The following is a 23,968-nucleotide window of genomic DNA, read 5'->3' on the forward strand; positions in this document are numbered from 1 at the left end:
GCAAGTGCTCCACCATCAATAGAAATGCATGCTCACCTGACTCATGGACCCAACAAGTTCCAAAAGCTCCTTTTTTGCACTAAAAATCCATTCATCCACATCACATAAGGAGTGATGGTACAAACAGGTCCTCTTTCTAGTTCCAGCGGGTCCCCTTTAGAAATTCGGCATCATCTCTATACAACTCATAAAGGGAAGAGGGGAAGCCCCAGATAGTGAAGTATTTTTTTATATGAGTCACAATAAGTAAAAGCACGTTGTCTTACTCACAATAAAACCTGAGCCTTCAGGCTCTATAACCAGTATAGAACGGAAAGACGTCCAGATTACAACTCCAGACTGGAAGTGATATCACTAAACTTTGCAAATCATGTGAGCGTGCATTTCTGCTGGTGGTGGAGCACTTACAGTTTAAGGTGGAGAGGAATTGCGTAATTTACATATTTGAAGATCATAACAAAGAACTATCTGTGTATTCACCAAGGACGTTTATTTTACATATTTGCGATGGACTCTCTTCAGTTTAGGGTGGAACAGCATTTGATGATTTATCTAATGTTTATTATTTCACAATATGGTAAAGATTTACCCAGCACAAAATTGGCAACTAGTGGTGATAATATACACTTTTATATTTTTGGTGGAGTACGTTTATATTTTATTTAAGATTATCTATTGTTGTAGTGTAATTTATTTGGTATCATTTACAACACTTTACCTAGTATACAGGGGGCACACTGACCATTGTACAGGGGACACACTGACCAGTACACAGAGGACACCCTGACTAGTATACAGGGGACACACTAATCAGTATACAGGGGGCACACTGATCAGTATACAGGGGACACACTGACCAGTGTACAGGGGACACACCGACCAGTACACAGGGGACACACTGACTAGTATACAGGGGGGACACTAATCAGTATACAGGGGACACACTAATCAGTATACAGGGGACACACTGAGCAGTATACAGGGAACACACTGACCAGTGTACAGGGGACACACTGACCAGTGTACAGGGGACACACCGACCAGTACACAGGGGACACACTGACTAGTATACAGAGGACACACTGATCAGTATGCAGAGGACACACTGATCAGTATGCAGGGGACACACTGATCAGTATGCAGGGGACACACTGATCAGTATACAGGGAACACACTGACCAGTATACAGAAGACACATTGTTTTTTCAAAACTTTTGGTCTTTTTTCATTTATATAGCAAAAAATAAAAAATAAACAGTAGTTATCAAATGCCACCAAAAGAAAGCTATTTGTGTGAAAAAAATATATAAATTTAATTTGCGTACAGTGTTGTATGACCGCGCAATTACTAGTTAAAGTGGCTCAGTGCTGAATAGCAAAACCTTTGGGAGGTCAAGTGGTTAATTATTGTGCTATTCTCAGTGTTCATTTTTATGCCTTGCCAGGGGTTAATTATTGTGCAATGCTCTGGGTTAATTTATTGTGACATATATCTGGGGTTATTGCTGGCCCTGACATATGTTGGAGGTATTTTCTAGAGGGCTATCATTTTTGGCCCTGACATTTGCTGGGAGTTTTCATTGCTGTCTTTACATTTGCTGGGGGTTATTGGCACTTACAGGGGGTTACCATTGCCACAATCTCTTCAGTGTGCCCCAAACCCCTATTTTGTCTTTATAAAAGGGAAAAGCTGGCACACTACAAGCCGTAAACTGTAAAGAAATACCACTTTTGGCCATGCCTGCTTTTGATCATACCCACTTTTTTGGGGTCGCTTTAGCTCCCCCACTTATACTGCCAGTACCAACACAACACTTCCCCAAAAATTGCCTGGAGTCACTTCTGCTATTTGTTTACCTACTGCATCTAAAAAATCTATCTGGTTCTATATGTCTTTAGCAAGTAATTTTTCACTGGTTTAATTAATTTACCCATTTTTTTTTTATGTTTACAAATGTGGAACCTTAAAAAAAATCTAAAAGGATGTAAGTTAGTAACTTGGATTAGCACTGTGAATCAATATCTACTGAAATTAGTCTTTTAAGCGTAATAAGTTGGCTTCATGAATGCTAACCAAAACTCAGCTGAGTTTCAGGATTTTTTTTTTTTTTTTTAGACTCTGTAAAGTCCCAGAGTCCAGTAAAAATATACACCACTGAGTTAAAATAAACACAAACCCCTAGCTGAGAATTTCAGGACTCCTTAGAGGCAATGTACATACCAGACAGTTGTAAAACTGCCATTGCGGTTCCACTCGCTAAGAATGGTCACACTGTACACTATGACCCTGGGAATCCTAGATTGTAAAGCTATATATCTGTTTCAGATAAGCGATCTTTAAAATATCATGTAAAGAATACCAAAGAGGCAGTTATGTGCCATGCCCTAAGGTATAAACCTTTCAGTGATGTATTCTAGAGCCTACAAATGTGATCTTTAAGGTCTATTAAATCGCAACAGGAAATGACAAGTAGACTATGGCTTACAGCTTGTTAGAGGATTAGTAAATCAAGCAGGTAGTTCAAGCACATGCCTTGAGACCAAAATATTAACATATGTAGAAATTCTTCATGTGCCAATATCAATTCTACGACAATGAAGACCATCTTTTGCACACACACCTGACATTGCTCCAGCTATAGAAGCTTATATGGTCAGCATTTATACTTTCATACAAGCATGCTTTTCCTTAACTTGAAATGGAAACTATATATTTCAAAAGTTTTATAGAAGTATTTATTCATTGAGAAAAAAATAAGTAGGGCTCCCAAAGAAATGAACGTGGTTGCAGTGTGCATGCACAGTCTGAAGACGCCCCTTTTTTTTAATGTGGGTATGTAGAGTGAAAATTACTGGATCGAGAATGAAGGCAAGTATAGGACCAGGTGGGCTGCACTCAGAGTGGAAGGGGACTGCATTCATTAAAAGATAATTGATAACAGAGGTACTATTGTCCTTTTAAGTAGTTGTCAACCCTAAATGAATGGCATTTAGCTAACTAAAGCACCATGTATGCAGATGTATGTCATTGCTGAGGGCAGACTTCTTACTGGTGACAATGGTGGAACATGTGAAGATTGTAAGCACTAACAAGCAGGGACCTCTGATTTCTAGTGTACTAAGTTGTACTGTAACTATACTGTCTGCCCTCATGTTGTAAAGCTCTGCGCAAACTGTTGGTGCTATATAAATCCTGTATTATAATAATAATAATAATAATAATAATGAATGTCAGCACAGTCGCTTATAATCTCCAGGAAAGGGGGGGGGGGTTAACAGAGTAATAATGAAGTAGAGAAGCTGGTACATTCTTGAAGAACAAGAACAGGAACCTTCATGGTATTGTTACCAGGTATTATTTTAATAGAAGCTGTTGATAAAAAATTATATGGCATTTTTGTGATAGGGTTTACTTAATAATTGTAATATAAACCAGTATAATAAAACCTGACTAATTTTCCTCACTCTATCCAAAACAACAGGAAACAAGGGGTTTGGCTGTAAGAATTGTAAAGCGTAGTGCTATCTGAAGGAAAAAAAAGAATTCGCCTTTAATTAGAATAAGGAAATTATAATGATAGAATATACAATATATTCTTATGCAGTTTACATTTTGTTCTTTTTCTTATTATTATGCTGTTAGCCTGAGATCACATCAGACAGAGCATTACTGAAGCATCTAGACGACAGCCACAAAAATAATGGCCAGAATACATTCCTGTTCCATAAAGTATTTATGATTTAGACTCGGGTTTCATAAAAAAAAAGTAAAAGAAAAAGTTGCGTTATGGACCAGAATTCTAAACGTATGAAACAGGATTATGGTGGATTGAAGTGGTCTCAGATATTGTGGCAATCTACTGTTATGGAAGCAGCCAGTGCCAAGCCCTTCAAAAGTATGGCCAAGCATTAAGCAAGTCATACTGGAAAACAGTAGGTATGCAGGTCTGAATCAGTAACCTCAGGACAGCTTAGCTTTCTAATTTTCTCAAGTTACAGTGGGGAAATCTTCAGTCTGTTTTTGAAATTAAACCATCTGGAAAGTTTTCTAGGACTGTGATCATTTCTATTGCTTTTCCTTTGGGTCCCCTCCAAAGGTAAACAACTATTTATTTTTTGGGGTTCCATTTGAAACTTGTGGATGTCTAACGATCTACTTAAACACAAGATATGCAGTCTACATCGCGGGTTACCTGTTTTCATTCGACTTGTGTTTTTAATTAAAAAAATATTTTGTATACCATATAAAAAAATAAGACGCTTCTAACACTTTATAAATAAGTGATAAATACATCTTAAAGATAACACAGGTGTTCTCTATGGTTACTTACAGTATATGATGAACACTAAAATGTAACACATCCCAAACATTACTGCAATTCCCATGACTAAGTCAATTCACATCACTTGTACTATCCTGACATCCTGCAAGATGCAACCAGCAAGTGTTTGTGGGATAAAAAGAGGAAAACTCCAAGACTCTAAACCTAGGGCTATTTCTTGATCTTAGTCTGTGAACGCTACAGTGGACAGCAGGAGCCTATGTAAGCATTTACAAAGCATTTGATAACTGATTTTTCTTGATCTCTCTAAACAGCTTTGTTTGAATGCGCCTGTACATGTACATTGTTTCATTTTTTAACTTTGTTTTTTTTTTTTATTAAATCCCGCTATGTAAAATGAACAATGGAAGTGACAGGTTCTCTTTAATGAGATAGCAAGCATTTAATAGACCCCTAATGTCTCTCTTGCAATCTACTGTGCTTGATTAGCTTCATTCCCAGTCACAGCAACCAGGCAATGGCAGCTCTAAAACCAGTGACAAAATGCTTGTCGTTTTTAGCTTCATTCACTGCAGAGGACATAAAACAGATGTTCACAGATTGTCCTCCACTCTCCCTGTTGTCATCCACTATGAACATCCCAAGAGGGACAGCAGGGGCTGGGATATATGGAGGTGGGGTGACACATTACCCCACTAGTGGAATTGTTTGGACAGGTTTACAGCTGCCTTTGAGTGACAACAGCGGGAGCCAATGGTGCCGCTGCTGTCTCTCAACCAGGAGGGAGAGTCTCGGACTACCGAGACATTCGTGAACATCGCTGGACAGAGAAGAGGCTCAGGTAAGTATTAGTTGGGCTGAGGGGGGGCTACTGCACATAGAAGGCCTTTTATCTTAATGCATAGACTGTAGGGGGGATGGGCTGTGTGTGACACATCACTGCACTAGGCAGAACATGAAACTGCTTGTTCACATTAGCATTTCCCCATTCTTTCTCTCCGTGAGATGATCGTGGGTATCCCCGCAGACTCGATGACCCACGATCGGACTCACGGAGCTCGCGCCCGTCTGCTAGCCAAGCCTCACAATGACATGTACAATATTGTGATTTCATGCAGAGGAGCCAACCTGCCACAGTAAAACTGCGGCGGCTGGTCCGCAAGCAGTTAGGCATTATTAAAATCACTGTTCCTGAAAAAATTGTAGTTTTTAAAACTTTTTTGCATTCATACATGTTTGCTTGGCCAAGATCCAGGTCCCCAAACACTTTTTATAAAAATAACTTGTATATTAACCCTTACAATTAGCACTTTTGATTTTTCACATTCGTGTCCCATAGACTTTAACGGTGTTCGCGTGTTCGAACACATGTTTGCCTGTTCGCATGTTCTGCTGCGATCTGGGGGGGGGGGGTGTTCGGCTCATCCCTAGTCTGGAGGAAGGTGTACCAAGGAGCAGGCCCCTTTCTAGACAGACCCAGGAAAACGCCCAGTTTCTCAGTAGGGCTTGGTGACTCACTTGGAAGATGTACTGATATTTGGGAACGTTTGTTTTAAGTGAAATAACCATTCATAAAATAAATAAATTACAGTCATTGGATCTGTGAAAATACTAACCACCTTGATGTTATGCAGAACACCTCGTGTCAATAATCTAAAACAAGCATGTATATCAAGAAAGACAGAACACCTTATCGGATTAGGTGTTGTGGATCAGTCATTCAAAATACTGAAGCAACTATCATTTGCTGAGTGAGAACACAAGTTCATGAGTGGACCCTATTTGCTTTTGTACTGCATTTTTTGCTTCGACAATGCCTTAGACCAGGGGTAGGGAACCTACGGCTCTCGAGCCAGATGTGGCTCTTTGGATGGCTGCATCTGGCTTTCACCTCTCAAGATTGTGCGGTGTGCCGATCCGTGGATTGAGCCCATAGGAAAGGCCACAGCTTCGGCCTAGCTCTGGAGCTGCAGCCACCTTGGTACACCCGGCGTGCTGACGTCATCGTCACCCACCTCAACTGCTCGTGGATCTGCCTGCCTGTGTAGTGGTAAGCAAGCAGACAATTGTAGGGGAGATGTGGATATTACAGTGGGGGAGATGACGTGGATATTACAGTTATAATTGAAATTAGTCGATTAAAAAAAAAAAATTGTTTTAAACATATTGTATGGCTCTTGCGGAATTACATTTTAAAATATGTGGCGTTTATGGCTCTCTCAGCCAAAAAGGTTCCCTACCCCTGCCTTATACCATTCCTATACAATGTCTATAACAATGCTTGTACAGTAATTAACTTACTAAATTTGGAAAGTCTAGTAAGGTAATTTGGGAAGTCTAATGCACATTCTATTTTCTGGTATTGTTATGTCCACCTTTTGTATTAGGAACACTACGTTTACTTAATGATATTTTGTATTCTTTAAAAAATGATAGGTTCCTATCACCATATGTCATGTGGGAGAAAACACAGCTAAGTTTCAGTGATTAACACAATTCATTTTGTTTAATAAGTTTCTGTTTTTTTGAAGTGTAGCATCACAATTTCACTTTTAGTGCCAAGTGTATAAATTGCAGACAATACGAAAGAATTTCTAAGAACAAAATATGTTGCTGATGCTAGAACCTTCATTATCTAATGTTATTATTTACCTCAAGGCATTTAGAATGAATTACTGCTGCAGCAGTGGAACCTGGATAAATCATATTAAGCCTGTAATCTTTTCTAGTAGAGACAGAATGAATGTGCAGCCTTTTCTAATAATCTCAAGCAAGGTTTAGCTGGAAATGCAAGTGACAAACCACGTTTTAATGAGTTGAGAGTTCACAAACACTATGCTATTGATAGCAGGTATACTGTAACGTTTTCCTTTCAGGGACAAGAGTATAATATTCTGGGTTCCCTAGAAACAACAAAACTGATTTTCTTTCTTTGGCATTGCCTTTACTTACCTTTGCTTTAGGCAGCTTATAATCCATTACCTAGATGGCAGTCAAGTTAAGTCTGATTTGTAAAGCACTTGACCACATTGTTTCAATTTTAAAGTGAACGTGTGCCAGACTAGGTATACTAAAGTATAAGTGGTTCCTCCGGCAAAATCTAAAAATTGTCATCTGCAAGGTTTCCATAATCCAAGCCCTTTTAAAGCAGGCACATTTTTAACTACTTCCGGGCCGTGCGAAACAACATACCTGTACATTGCTTGCACTTCCTGGTTTTGAGCATGCGCGCGCACCGCTGGCAGCCCGCTCCCGCTGTGATTGGACACAGCAGGAGCCAATCAGCGGGCCCGGAGGCTGCAATGCCCACCCACGATTGCTCGGGGGAATGACAGAATGGCAGTTTGCCTTTGTAAACAAGGCAGACCATTCTTCTGTCACAGAGGAAGAGAGACTACTCAAGCACACCAATATCTCTCTTTATCTAGTGTCAGCATCCCCCACACAGCTAGAAAGCACACATAGGGAAAACATTTAGCCCTTTGATTGTCCCCGATGTTAACCCCTTCACTGCCAGTGTCATTTATACAGTGTCAGTACATTTTTTTTAGCACTGACCATTGTATTTGTGTCACTGGTCCACAAAAAGTGTCACTTAGTGACCAATGTGTCCACCACAATGTTGCAGTCCCACTAAAAATCACTGATCACCGCCATTACTAGTACAAAATAAAAAAAATAAAAAGTTCCTAAATATATCCCATAGTTTGTAGACGCAATAACTTTTGTACAAACCAATCATTATACACTAATTGGCATTTTTTTTTTACCAAAAATATGTAGAAGAATACAAATTGGCCTAAATTGACTTATATTACGATAAAATGTCCTTTTGCATATGCGATGTTGGTATTTATAGATAAATTCAAAATAAATTGTGTTAGAAACATTTTCTTTTCAGAAACTACATATGTAACGTAATAGTCCAAAAAACATGCAGGTGCTTCATCCACAATCGATTGACCCCTGTTACCAGACATACTCAAACCTTAGAAAATAGTGAATGAGTGAACTCCACCAGCCACCTTCTAGTGAAGTGGCCATTCACCTTAGGAAAAGCTTTTTGTTATAAATAACTGGTCTCTAAATTCTGGACCCTTTCACCAGATGTAATCTGCGTCACCAGCGGCCCCTCTGATGTGACTATCCACACCTTTGTTCAGCAGCCCCCTGGGGCTGTCTAGGTTCTTTTCTCATGCTTCTCATCAGGGGCATTGCTAGGTCTGCAAAAAATCTGAGGCTAGAGCCCATAGCAGCGGTCACCAACCTTTTTGCAGGCCCGTGGGGGGGCACACCGGTGGTAAGCCATATTTTGCGGGCAATTTTTGGTGTTGGCACTTCAATCATCATGGCACCGTGGTTGATATATGATTTTACTTGCCACGTCACCTGCCCCTAGATGTGGATTGTTACTTGCCACTTTCACCTGGCAGCAGATGTGGTTTGTCTCTTGCCACGTCACCTGCCACCATTTGCAGATTATCAATTCCCACGTCACCTGGAACCATTTGCAGATTTTCACTTGCCAGGTCACCTGCCACCATTTGCAGATTGTCACTTGCCATCTCACTGGCCACCAGATGTGTCATCTCGCTGCTCCCTGCTGCACCTCTGACAATGAAGCAAGGGAGACTGGCAGCAAACAGAGCTCCACTGATGACAGGAAGCATGTGACCTCTTCGCCACTGCGCTGTGAGGGCAGAAGAGTGCTGATGTATGGCGGGCAGTGAGAGATGATATCATCTCTCTGCTCCTGCCACACCTTGCTCCCATATTGAAGAATCGCGGCTGTAAAGAGCGCTTATGTGGAGCGGGCGGCGAGAGATGTCATCTCTGTTTGTCCGCCCACTCACTTCTCTCCTCCGCCTGTCTCATGCAGCCAGTCCGTCTGCCACAACAGCCGCAGCTGTGACCCACTGGTTAGGCAGGGACCCTGCGGCAAGAGACTCAGGGCTATGGGCCCCAGATTCAGGGCTATAGCCCTAATAGCCACCCCCTAGCAATGCCCCTACTTCTCATTTACTCTGCACCTCTGATCCTGTACAGAGAATTTAGCTGGCTCATATAGCACTACCCAAAAGGACATGGAGAATACACCGCAGTTCCATCCAATCAGGGGTCAAGTCCTGGGGGAAAAAGTGTGGGAACTCCCACCCAAGATCCACTCCCCCCACCAAAAATAAATAAATTATACGCTCCTATGCACAAATGCTTCAAAATTGGTATTTTTCATCCAATTTTCATATTGTTTGTATGAAGCTTAACTGTTAGTACATAAAAAAAAAACAATTCTCAATAAACATAAATACGGTAATTCTCTGAATAATCAGCATTCTTTCAATTGTGCTTCCATGCAAATGTTAACATCGTGTTCTGATCTTTATTGGGGAATTTTATTTTGTATATAGAGTGTTTATGTGGTGAGTTTACACTTTTCATTGAACAGAGTTTGGATAACACAGGGTTAAACAGAAAGGTCATAAATTAACTGCACATTATCTGGACAGAATGCTTGGGGAGATAGTGATGTGTTCCTGCTTAGGAGATTTATGTTAGCTTGGGGGGCTGCAAACTCTGCAGGGCTCCAACACACACTCGCTGCTATTCCAACCTAAGCTATTTCCACATAAACTTCCCTCCTGGCATTAAACTTTGCCAGGTATTGTGCTCAGCTTACCACCCCAAACGGATGTTCCTCCCTCAGCCCACCTCTCTCCCTGCATGTCCTGTGAGCAGAATAGCTGTGCTCCTCCTCTGGGTTCTCTCATCATATGGAAGATAGAGGAGGGGGACATTCAGCGGGACACACAGAGCAAGTATGCAGGACAAGGGGGGGAGGATCAGGAGACAGAAAATCAGGAGGGGCCAGCGGGGAGGAGCGTATCAAGAGAGGTCTGACTAAATACAATCTCTTAGCAGCAGGGACCTGATCTACCCGTCAGCTAGCTGTGATTGACAGGTAGATTGAAGCGGAAGCTGTCATGGGGCCCCCTACTGGCAATGCCTGAATGGTCAGGTGTGCGGGACTTACTATTGTGAGCTGTGTTGGCGGCTGCTGGTGTAGCACCTGCCATACAGCTCGCATACTTCAAAGTCTTGCAGGACATGGCTGCTAATGGGAACTGAGTTCCTGTTGTGGAAAAAGTACAGGAACTCCATTCCCGTGAGTTCCTGCAGGACTTGAGCCCTGCATCCAATTATCCCAACCAAGCAGTAAAATCAAAACAAACCCTTTCTCATTTACTTATGTTTATTTGGACAATGCGCATAATTTTGCCTTCAAAATTCACATTGGGGTACAGAAATGTTCATTTTTTAATGCTTTCTATGGCACCAGAAGCATAGCACTCTGTTGGTCCTCTAATATAAATACACAGCAGATGTTTCCAGGCCATTAGAAACCAATTCAAACCTATATTTGTTGTGCTCTTTGAGAATAAATTACTGCACATTACAAGCAGATAGATAGTTCAGAGCTTTTACTGCTTGTCGGTAATGAATAACTTAATGTCCATAGTCTTGGTATAGGTGCACTTTAATGATCAAAATGTCTATTTTATGTTCTCCCCTGCCATATATTATTTTTGAGTACATTAGTAGGTGACAATTTGGAAGCACCAATATAGTGCTCATGTTTGAACAGACTGTAATATAGGCTGAGTATCGTGATATTGCTGAATAATGCCCACTTCCACGAATATCTCTACTAGTTTTTTGGGAAATTATCAGTTTTTTATGCCTGACATACAACATGTAAAGAGGAAACAAAAGTCAATTTATTCTGAAAAGCATGCAATCTGATTAGTAACAAAATTATTGATCTTTCTAAAAAAAAACTTTTTGGGGAACCTCCATTTAAGTGCCTAGTCTCCACTAGAGACCACTTGATTAATTACAAATTTTTACACAGAGTCTACTTTATTCCCGATAGCCTGGCTAGAATATATAGGGGCCAATCGTCTTTATGCTGGAGATGCTCCACACCTCTCGCAAATTTCTTGCATATTTTTTGGGAGTGCCCTAACATTAAACCCTTTTGGCAGGAAATTGCTGCATGCATACAGTCAGTCACTTCCATCTCGATTCCCCCCCCTCATTTGAAGTCTGTTTACTAAGCCTGGTTGAACCTCTGGCTACCACTAGAGCTATATGCACCCTTTTACTGTTTTATGTCAGGAAAGTGATTATTTTGTCCTGGAAGAAGTCCTCTGCCCCAACATTGGCATCATGGAAATTACTTGTTCTTAAATTTTCATCTTTGACAGGGCAAATATTTTGTTTAGTTGTTTTGTTTTTCTTTTTTTCTTGTAGTGGTTCTCTGGTTTCCGCTACCGCGGTTTTATGCTGTTGCTGTACACTTTTGTACTCTAATGAAAAATTGCAATAAAAAAGTAATTTGCTAAAATATGTATACATATACTGTATCAATGCTCCAAAATATAGTTAGTGCAGTAAAGTCCTTGAAATTTAGGGAAAAAAAAAATGTATGAGTCATTATGGTTATTTTGTTATTTGCTATATTACCTTAGTATCTTAGTACAAAAATTGTAATGATATAATAAAGCTTTTTGTAATCTTTTGTATGTTGTGGTTTTCCTGGTACCTGTGAAGTCTGATTGCTTTTTCTTTTCATTTTTGTTATATTATATTATAGTATATTATATTATAGTATTAAGAGATCTATCTTTAGAAATATTTAATGTGAAACTCCTGTACTGTTGAGGTAAAAAGTACAATGGGGTTGAGTTACTTAACCGGAGAGTGCACATCTGGTTCAGCTGTGCATATAGCCAATCAGCTTCTAACTTCAGATTTGACAAAAAAAAAACCTGCAAACTGATTGGTTTAGAAGATCATAGCTGGCTAATGATTGAACTAGAAAGGTCATTTTTATTATTAATAAATAAAAAAGGTTCATATGGTATATCATTTTATGAAAAGAGAAGCTACAATTTACAGCTTCAGCAATAACAAAAATATCCGCTGCTGAAAGTGGCCATTGTTAGATGTCCTGGCTGTTGCTAGCTCTGGGGCTGTAATTTTTCTCACACTGACTTCACTTACAGTAACTGAATAAAATTAGCTTTTATGTCCAAGGAATAGTATATGGTCCAGGAGCAGAGATGCTTCCAGTCAAGACTATAGGGCTTATTTAAGCCAGCCAGGTATGAAGTGTCATCTTATAATCCAGTTAAGTGCCAGATACAAAATAGAAAGTGGTATGAAAATGTTGTGGACTTTCTTATGAATTCATTTTTTTTAAATAAAATCTGTGCTGATTTGTGACAAAACAATGCATTCAATTATAATGTGTGTGTTTAGAATGCCAAAAGACATAAATATGGGTAACATCTGTATTCCAGCAACAGCTCAATTGGAATTTGAACAGATGTGACTAACATTTTATAAAATATGATATAATCCAAGAAAACATTTCAGAGTTGGAACTGCCAATAATGCTCATACCAGAAATATACCATGTTTTAGGCTTCAGTGCTGTTTAGATACCTACCAACTTTTATTCCACATTAGTTCCATTATGGTGGAACTCCATGGAAATGTGTTTTTTAATACCTATGTAGGTATTTAACTACACATTACACAGCAGAAGATAGTGCTTCTGTGGAAAATTGGTACATATTGAGTGGTACTACCATCATACACCAGTTATGTGTATAATTTACTTTCCATTTTCAAAATTAGTTTATCTGTAACATTTATTGATCTATTCTCATAGTGGCCATTTTAAAGTGATTTAAAGAGAAGCTATCATATGTTTCCAGTCAGAAGCCAACAGCACTGTTCACAAAATTTTACATTTTACATACTTTCAGGTACAAACTTAAGATTCTCCATTTGATAGCTATGTTGTATCCCTGTTATCCCTGTTGTGTGTTGTATCCCTGTTAGTATAAATCAAATTGAATAAGAATTGCAATAATATTCACGTATTAATAACAGTTATGGAAATATGATTCAACCCGGTTCAAGGGATGGTACTGATGAAAATAAATGGATTATTACACAAGCTACAAATACCTCAAAAACAAACAGGACTGGTCAGGGTTGTCATTGTTATGGGGACCCCAGAAACCATTTTGAATATATGCTTTTTCCCAAAAAATGGTTGATTCTTTTCTAAAATGCCATTAGGTTTTATGCTATGTGGCCAGCTGATAATAGCTAACAATCTCGAAATCTGCTTTTGCTTAATTCAACCCTTAACTCTGTATTAAAAATTGCATATTTTCCATTCTTGTCTCATATAGGGTTTAAATGTTTTCACTGTGGAAAATCAGTAACTAACATAATAACATCTACTGAGTTTCCATGCACATTCCACTGTTTTGGACTTAGCAACATATATACAAACGAGCCCAAAAGAAATGTGATAACAAAATGTGCCTTTGCTAAGGCTATTGAGGTGACTACAAAGTTGTTTTTCAGTAACAGTACTGTCAGTATATAGGACCAGGTAGGGTCTTTGTTAGGGTGCTGCAAGAATACACATCATTTTCATAGAATGTTATCAATGCTCCTTTCCACCATGTACTTATGAGCATAAGGGAAATCCCCAAAGCCCATATTTGTACTTGCTCAGAGATGCCAAGGGGTTGATTTACTAAAGGCAAATATACTGTGCTCTTTGCAAAGTTGCACTCTGCAAGAGCAGTTGCTCCAGAGCTTGGTAAATTAGGTAAATATTCACTTTGCAAAGAATACCTAATTGAGTGCAAAGAAAATAAAAAGAGTTTTTGCTTGCATGTGATTGAATTATGGAAATCAGCAGAGCTTCTGTTCATTTACTAAGCTCTAGAGCATGGGTCTTCAAACTATGGCCCTCCAGTTGTTCAGGAACTACAATTACCATCATGCCTAGTCATGTCTGTGAATGTCAGAGTTTTACAATGCCTCGTGGAATGTGTAGTTTAGCAACAGCTGGAGGGCCGTAGTTTGAGGATCCCTGCGCTAGAGCAACTGCTCTTTGCAAAGTGCACAGTTTATTTGCCTTTAGTAAATCAACACCCAAGTATCAAGAAAGGGGAAAATATAGAAATTATTTCTGTATACTCTGTCGTATTTATTTAATGTTTGTGTGCAGTACTCAAGTTATTTTTTATTCAGGTCTCTATACAACTACATGGCCTTCAAGGACTTAGAGGACTAGTACATTTGTAAAGATGACTCTGAGCCTGGAGATATTTGAAGGTCTATGAACTATCAAGGCAGCTTATCAAGTCATTCATCAAATGTGAGAAAGTGCTTTAAAATTTTCCAAATTTTCCCAGAGTGCAGAATAAAATAAATCACTCATGACAATAATTTTTTCCATTATCAGTGGCGAAAATTGATCCACGTGGCAAAGAATACAACATAGAAATAGAGGAGATCATATTTTCTTAAGTCACAGCAGCTGTAGCACACTTTATTGGACTGTTTTACCCTTTTTAAGGTAATCTCTAGAAAAAGAACAAACTAAAGGGATAAAGTGCAACGAAGGAGCCTTTTTTAAGAAAAAAAAGCAACAATAACAAAGATTTACTTTTATTACTTTGGAGTTAGCAACTGTCCTCACAGTAAATGTTATAGTTGTGTATATTAACTAAAATACCTTTTCCAGGTATTGTTTTTTCATGATACTGTCTGTACACTAATTGAAATTCAGGCGGTTCAGCCGGCAAATGTAGAGGGCTATACTACTTAATTTGGCATTGACAGTTATAAATGTAAGTGGGGGACACAGAGTTCTCTGTCTGAATCCACAATCTGTGAACCACTTTACTCCAGCATTTTACATTCTACTGTATCTCTGCTCCAAAAACACTTTGCCTAGTAAATAAGATATGTTTATTTATGATCTGATTTACAGATGCCTTACTCACATTCTGTTATTTGTAGTTTAATCCAATAGCTTTTTGATTCATAACCATGAAGGGCTGAGTACCAGACGCTGCCAATTCACCTCATTATCACCTCAATAAATGTAGTGTGATATGCAGTAGGGGATGAAGAGGCGTGATTTTGCCTGCAGAGTCAATGATACACGCAACATCTGTAAATGCTGTACACTACTTTGAAATCGTAATGCACTATGCACATTGACCAGTGTGAAAAAACACTTCCATATTGCTGGATATACTTGCTACGACTTGAAAATCTTAACAGTAGTTTAAACATTTATCATAGTATTTACGAAAAAAGCATCCAGAGAAAACAGGTAAAATCAGTTAAATCAATCAAAGAATTGCTAATGCAATCCAGAAGACACTGCAATGGAGGTAATGCCAGAGAGTCCTCTTAGTTTACCCTTTACAGTATCTTTATTTTATATAATCGATATAAGCCAAATTCAGCTGGCTTTTGCAGCGTCTGTTGTAATGGCAATCTCATTGGCTCCCGCTGCTATCAGCCAAACCCTGTGAGCATAGAGAGCAGGATGGGGCCAAGCCAGGCTGTGTGTGCAGTTCCTGGGCTGAGTTTAAACATCTGCCCCATAGCAAGCAGCCTACTATTGGTTCCAACTCAGAGGAGAAAGAGCCAAGATCACTGGTAGGGGACCCCAGAAGAGTAGGTCAAGGGCCAATCGCCTCTATGTACAGAGTAGTTGAGTTTAACATGTTTACTATTTTAATAAAAATAAAATGGCTTTAGAAATGCTTTAAAGCTGAACATGAATATTGTGTTACAATATGTAATACAAGATCAAATATTAAATCATAAAAATAATAAAGTAATAAGTAATATTACAAATAATAATACTAATAATAATAACAAAAATAAGTAAGCAATAAGTGATACAAGAGCAAATTGTATTCAATCTTGGTGGTGTATTTATGAATTAAAATTGACATAGCAATTCCTCCATGAAAACTTAAGGTACATTTGTTATGTGTGAATGGGGCAAAAATGAATGTTCTCTTTCTATTTCTTATACAGGTTTAACAATATTAATTCATAAAAACTAGAGGAGTTTGGGAATATACTGCATTATGACCACTAGATGGTGCTGAAGGTCATAGGAAATAAGGATTATTACATTCTGCATAAATAATAGGAAAGGCAGGCACGAGGGAGTACAAGAACACTACATTTCAAAAGAGACAACTTTTCTAAACTGTGCTTAATGTTGCAAAATATTAAGTAGGACCAAATCCTTGAAACATTGAACAAAATGGGAATGCTTTAGCAATATATTAAATAAATGTATCACCGAGTGCATTTCAAGGGGTAATACGTAAGAAGAACAAAGGTTAAATCTGGGTGGTTGAACCAAAAAGTAAAATGTCATAGTACAAAAGTACAAAAGTACAAAGTGGAGCGGGTCAGTGTCAGCATTCAAACAATACAAGAAATGCAATGTAAGGTGTAAGAATGCAATCAGGGCAGCTAAAAACGAATATGAAAGACACATAGCAGAGGAGAGTAAAAATAATACCAATAAATGTTTTAAATATATTAACAGTAAAAAAGCGAGGACAAAACACACAGGCCCCATAAAGGACGAGGAAAGGAAGGTGGTTAAAGATGACAAGGAGAAGGCAGCTGTGCTAAAATGCTTTCTTCTCCTCAGTCTTCACACAGGAAAGGAGGGGTATAACGACCAAGACAGAATTATTAGCAATACACCACAGGATCTACCCTTATGGCCAACAAAGGCCAGAATCTCTAAAGGATTAGAGAAGCTTAATATAAATAAATCACCAGGACCAGATGGCTTACACACAAGAGCCCTTAAAAAACTCAGTCAGGTTATAGCCAGACCACTATTCCTAATCTTCATGGACAGCACACTGACAGGATTGGTACCAGCTGATTGGCGAAAAACCTACATGGTACCAATATTCAAAAAAGGGCATAGATCTATTACTGGAAACTATAGGCCTGTCAGTCTAACATCTGTTGTTTGTAAACTATTTGAGGGGATAATAAGGGACCATATCCAAGAATTTACTGATGAAAACAGTATAATTAGCAGTAATCAGCATGGGTTTACAAAAGGTCGTTCTTGCCAAACCAACCAATTTAAATTTCCAAGAGGAAGTGAGTTGCCATTTGAACAGGTAGGCTAGGGGATGTGGCTAGGGGATGTGGTATATCTGAATTTTGCAAGGGCATTTGATACAGTCCCCCACAAAACTCTTAATCTACAAGCTGAGGTCTGTAGGCATGGAGCAAAGAATATGTACCTGGATAGAAAACTGGCTACAGGGGGGTGTCCTAAGGGCTGTAATAAATAACATATACTAAGAATGGTCTAGAATAGTTGGTGGTGTACCCCAGGGCTCTGTCCAGGGACCAATTCTGTTTATTTTTTTTTATAAATGATATAGCAAATGGGATAAATAGCTTAATCTCAGTGTTTGCTGACGACACAAAAATATGCAGGGCAATAACAACACAGCAGGATATAGAAACTTACAAAAGGACCTGAACAAATTAATGGAGTGGCCTACTACATGGCAAATGAAGTTTAACATTGAAAAATGTAAAGCAATGCACTTGGGGGAGGTAAAAATATAAACCCAAGTTAATCTTTAGGGAGGGAATCCCTGGGGGCTTCCAGAATGGAGAAGGATCTAGGAGTCCTAGTAGAAGACAGACTGAACAATAGCATGCAGTGTCAAGCTGCGCTACCAAAGCCAGCAGAATATTAGCATGCATACAAAGGCAAATTACTCCAGATATAAGACGATTATTCTGCCACTATAAAACTCTGATTCGGCCACATCTGGAGTATTCCATCCAGTTCTGGTCACCAATCCTCAGAAAGGAGGTGCTGGAGCTGGGGAGAGTCCAGAGAAGGGCAACTAAATTAATATGGGGACTGGATGATCTCAATTATGAGGAACGACTACAAGTGCTAAATGTATTCTCGCTGGAGAAGAGACACTTGAGATATGATTGCAATATACAAATATCTCAATGGTGATCCCAGCATAAGGATGAAACTTATCAGTCCAAGGGAGTGTAACAGGACACGGGGCCACACGATGAGACTAGAAGAGAAGCGGTTTAACCTTAAGCTGCATAGGTTATTCACTGTCAGGGCGGTAAGGATGTGAAACTCTCTTCCACAATTGGTGGTGTCAGGAGGAAGTATGGATAGTTTTAAAAGACTCTTGGATGTTCATCCTAATGAAAACAATTTAAGGGGGTATGGCAAATAATTTTCCTACACACACATATAGGTTGAACTGGATGGCCTGTTGTCTTTATTCAATCTTACCAACTATGTTACTATGTTACTAATAATTCCTATAAACTTCAGCTACATCTAGGAGCCATAATGTGGTATTTTCCCAAACCATTTTATTTTTAGTTTTGATTTGATTTTACCCCATTTGTAAAGAATGAATGTACTGATTGTGTTAGATATGTGGCTATTCTTTTATAAATATTTGTATTTTTGCATCCAGATGCAGTAATCCAGCATAAAACATCTCCTACGAGTTTCCTACAATAAAACTGTACACTACCTCAAAGACTTCCGTCTATTCCAGTTCATAGCCCATTTCAAAATCAATTTCACAAAGTCGAACGCTCTCAATGTAAAACTAACAAAACCACAAGTCCTGCAATGCAAACAAAACTTTCCATCTGCATGAAAAACAGACGCGATAACCTACCTAGGGATTCAAATGCCCTCAAAATTAGCAAACCTATACTCGAAAAATGATCTACCACTTCTCAAGACTATCACAGAGGATCTTAAGAAATTAAACAAAGCACACTTTTCCTGGTTTGGCTATCATTAAAATGAATATCCTGCCACGCATATTATACCTCCTCCAAACGATACCTATAAAACTTCCCAACACCTTTATACAAGCATTCATAAAAATATATAGGAACTATCTCTGGAATCAAAGACACCCCAGAATTATATAGACCCAGTTAATAAAACCCAAAACCAAAGGGGGAATAGGCTTACCTGACATACATTACTATTGGTCCTATCATTTACAACGTATCATAGACTGGCACACCCACTACCAGGTAAAACACTGGGTAGCCCTAGAAAACTCTTTCCCCTTACAACCCCTTAGCTGCATCCCATGGATTAGTCATAATCTTACACCAAAAGACCTAAGAGAACACCCCACCATAGGCCCTACATTGCAGTGCTTCAGCAAAGTCTGCCATAAACTCAAACTTTCCAAAACTCTGGGCCCTCTATCACCAATCTTAATGAACCCTCAATTTCCTCCAGGGATGGCCCTCCATCTACTATACAATAAACAACCAGACATAGGTTTATTCATACAGCATCCTTCTTTGGGAGGGCAAACTACTTACTGTAGAACACATGAACACACTCTTGGCTGAATCAAATGTAGGCTTCCTAGAATAATTGCAAATTAAACATTATATAAACGGTATTCCACACAAAACAGACCTGTCCAAAGCTTTAACCTCATTTGAAAACCTATGCCTAAACCACATGCCATGCTATCTCTAATGCCGCGTACACACGATCGAATTGTATGACGTACTTAGTCCGTCATACAATCCGGCAGACAATCCGGCGGACTTGGCCACACACGGATACACAAACAGTCCGACGAAAGCTTGCGCGATGACGTACAGCACGTACGACGGGACTAGAAATAGGAAGTCCAAGACACAGCAAAGCACCCTTTGGGCTCCTTCTGCTGACTTTGCGTTAGTGGAAGTTTGGTTAGAGACGATTTGCGCTTTTCAGACTTCAGCTTAATTCGTCCGTTATTTTTATTTTTATTTTATTCTCGAATTGGAATATTAATCATAAGATGAGGATGAATAAAGACATTTGTGATAACTCTGTGTGAATATAAGCAGCAAAGCAACTTCACTTTTCTCGCATTATGAAGAAGAAAAGAATGTGCTATATTAAAAGATCACAAAATTAGCAGCATGACGAATATGCTAGCTTCAATACGAACACTAGTTTTACAAGACAGAACGCTTCCGCCCTGTAAATCCTTTCTGGGCATGCGCCATTCTTAGTCCGTCGGACTAGCATACTGACGAACGTATTGTCCGCTGAAACCAAAGTACGACGGGAAGATTGGTGTGCAAACCGACCTTCTTAGTACTCCGGACTTCACGCTGAAAAAGTCCGCTGAAGCCCACACATGAGCGGATTGTCCGTTGAAATGCGTTTCAACGGACTAAGTACGTCATACAATTCGATCGGCATAAGATCTACACTATGCTCTGAGACAATAACTCAGGCTGATGAGAGAAAAGCCTGCAAGGCCTGGGTCAAAGATCTAGACACAAACCTGGCAAACGCCGCCTGGGAAAAAAATATACCAGAATGTACACAAGGGCCCCATAAAAGTCTCCATCCAAGAGAAAAATTATAAAATTATTTCACATTGGTACTGCAAACCCTCTATTTTACACAGATTTGACACATGCTGCAAATGCTGGAGATGTTGACAAGTTCTGGGCAATCTCTTGCACATATGGTAGAACTGCCCAACTATTCAGGAAACAGAACCAAGAATGAATCAAAAAAATAACCACATACTCTCTGGAATTTACACATGTGCAATTCTTACTACACCACCATGAATTGAATGACACACCATATTATAAATAATTAGCCCTGATGCTAGTTAACGCAGCTAAAATGTGTACATCGACCCTATGGGGTACGCATAGAGTTCCGTCTGTTTCAGTTTGGTAACAAAAGAATAAGTAAAATTGCAGAAATGGAGGAACTCATCTCAATGTCACGGAATTCTCTGCATAAATTAACTACTGTATGGAATTGCTGGACCAATTTTTTCAATCCTCCAAAGAATACCTGCAAACCATGAACCTTCTTCCCGCAATAAAAAGAAAAAAAAGAAAATCGCCCGCTACAGACGAAGGAGTCTAGGACAAAATTATACTTTATCTGACATTAAACATTCTACCCGTAAATGCAACCTGTCATGCTGGTAAATTACAAATACTCATTACAAAAACCTACTCATCCATTCCTTACAAACCCAACAACACATATAACCACCATAACACACCTCTCACCTCCTCTTCAACCTCCCAAACCCTCTCCCATATTCACTCTCCTTTAGTTAGCCCTCTCAAAAGCACTACCCCCTCATTAATTCCTTATACAAGACCAGATCTAAATGCAATTGTTGTGCTGGATACAAGCATATATGTACAAGTATACATGTCTAAAACAGATTCTATTTTCCCAACAGACACATACTAACCAGAGCACATAATAGTGGTACATTTTGAAAAGAGAGGATTAACGGAAACAACATTTACACCCTGGAGGTCATATGACCTACTTTTAAAGATTGTTACATCTCCCTACTGGAACTGCAGAAATGGTATCCACTGTTATTGTTACTGTCTCAACCTACTATTGTTCTTAATGTCATACTTGCCACCTATATTTATTTTATTTTCTTGATAAGATCTTGTTATGTTTTTTGTGAATGTAGCACACCTTTCTGATGCTCTTGTAATCTTTCTCTTCTTGTGTTCAATAAAAGAAGTTTTGAAAAAAATAAAAATAAACTGGACACAAATGCTCTCCCTTCATGTGCAGGGTGATTGGTCTTGCAGCTGCTTCCTTCTTGTAGTTTTCTGCACACAGCCTGTAGTGGGTGGACCTACAGGCTCTGTGCAACACAATGATGATGTCCCCACTACTATAACAAAGTAATAGCTAGGTTTACAAAGACATTTAGCGCACACAAAATGTGTATATCCATGGTGGTTATTGTGAAACATATTTAGATCTTGTCTACAGGACATGTAGATAAAGGAAAGCTGGGAGCTCGATCTTCCACAATGAAAAAAATGATTAATCCAGGTGTGGTACAAAATATTACAGGACCCTGTAGTAAAACTAAGTTAAATGGACATGATTTGTAAAGGCACATACCTGTCTATATAAGGTCCCACAGTTAACAGGGCATTTCATAGCTAAAACCAAGCCATGAAGTCCAAGGAATTGTCTGTAGACCTCCGAGACAGGATTTTATTGAGGCACAGATCTGCGGAAGGGTACAGGAAAATTTCTGCAGCAAAGTCCCAATGAGCATAACCTGGCCAATACCATCCCTACAGTGAAGCATGGTGGTGGCTCCATGCTGTGGGAAAGTTTTTCAGGAAATATGAATGCAGCAATGTACAGGGACATCCTTGATAAAAACCTGCTCCAGAGCACTCTGGACCTCAGATTGGGGCTATGGTTCATCTTCAAACAGGACAACCACCCTAAGCACACAGCCAAGATAACAAAGGAGTGGCTACAGGACAACTTTGTGAATGTCCTTCAGTGGCCCAGCCAGAGCCCAGACTTGAACCCAATTGAACATCTCTGGAGAGATCTGAAAATAGCTGTGCACCGACACTCCCCATTTAACCTGATGGAGCTTGAGTGGACCTAAAAAGACAAATGGGAGAAATTGCCCAAAAATAGGTGTGCCAAGCTTGTAGCATCATACTCAAAATGACTTGAGGCTGTAATTGATGCCAAAGGTCCAAAGTATTAGCAAAGTCTGTAAAAGAGATCAAACAAATGTCATTCACGTTGTCATTATGAGGTATTGTTTGTAGATTTTTGGGGAAAATAATGAATGTAATCCATTTTGGAATAAGGCCGTAACATAACAAAAAGTTAAGCTCAGTAAATACTTTCCGGATTCACTGTATACTTAACAAAAAATTAACCAATATGGATTCTGTGAGAAACTCTGAAGACTTCACAAAATGAATGCCAGAATGATGAACAAAGTTTGTTAGAAAACAGTAAGTTTAAATGCTGAAATTTAATGTATGAGTGGAGTGTTTCTTTAGTCTGAAAATTTTAAATCAAGGAGAAAGACTGCCCATCTTCTTTTGACATTCTTATATATAATATGCCATCAAACATTTTCAATGTATTTACAATACTTGGGGGGATTTAAAGAGATTTTTAAATACATCTAAAATTTGAAACTCCTTGCACCTCTACACATTATCAATATTATTTTACTGATCCCAATGTTTTTCACATTTTACCAGTGGGCTAAAGTTACCAATGTCCAGTTGAAGACTCTGTGCGTACTAGGCACGCCACCAAAAATGTCATCATTGTACACAGGGCTTCTCTAGTATGTCTAATCCTTCTGCCCTGCTGCTGGGATCCCTGCTGTCACAGTACATGGCAATTCAGCTCTAATGAATCATAGCTGCAACACAGAGAAGGACCCGGCAGCATGAACTGTAAAAAAACAAAAAAAAAAAAACTGTCTATCTATGTTTATCAACAATATTGTTCAGCCCTGAATACAGAAAGATACAATGAAACATTGTTTTTCATTTTGTATATTTCTGTTTATTTATCTCCAGATGAAAGGGACTGTGATCTCTAGATGCAGTCAGTTGAAGCAAAAAGCACAAAATTGAAAAAAAAACTATTTTACTTCATTTGTAAATAGCTTTGCAATGCTTTGTAACAAAATAATAATTTAAATTTTTAAACATTGCTCCACAAAAAAGGGGCCTTTTGTTTAGTTTTACTACCTTTAATTGTCTTAAGGATTGCGAAAAAAATGATTGTTGCAAGACAATATTCATAGAATATATGTATTAAGTTGTTATCTTAACCACTTTCAGACCGGACCATTTTGCTGGTAAATGACCAGAGGTCTTTTTACACTTTGGCACTGCGCTGCTTTAACTGGTAATTG

At 38.9% G+C, this 23,968-nt stretch overlaps 1 long non-coding RNA gene across 1 annotated transcript in view; it reads left to right on the plus strand.

Annotated features, from left to right (window-relative positions):
* The window catches only part of LOC143976112 (uncharacterized), a 53,800-nt gene extending 39,071 nt beyond the window's left edge, over positions 1–14,729 (plus strand). The window contains exons 2-3 of the long non-coding RNA XR_013272514.1: positions 14,409–14,535; positions 14,623–14,729. This is a non-coding gene — a long non-coding RNA (uncharacterized LOC143976112). The remainder of the gene's footprint in view (positions 1–14,408; positions 14,536–14,622) is intronic.
* Positions 14,730–23,968: the final 9,239 nt, after the last annotated feature.

Source organism: Lithobates pipiens, unplaced genomic scaffold (assembly GCF_037356315.1).
Source record: "Lithobates pipiens isolate NorthernLeopardFrog02 unplaced genomic scaffold, aLitPip1_a1.2 Scaffold_13, whole genome shotgun sequence".
NCBI classification, from domain to species: Eukaryota; Metazoa; Chordata; class Amphibia; order Anura; family Ranidae; genus Lithobates; species Lithobates pipiens.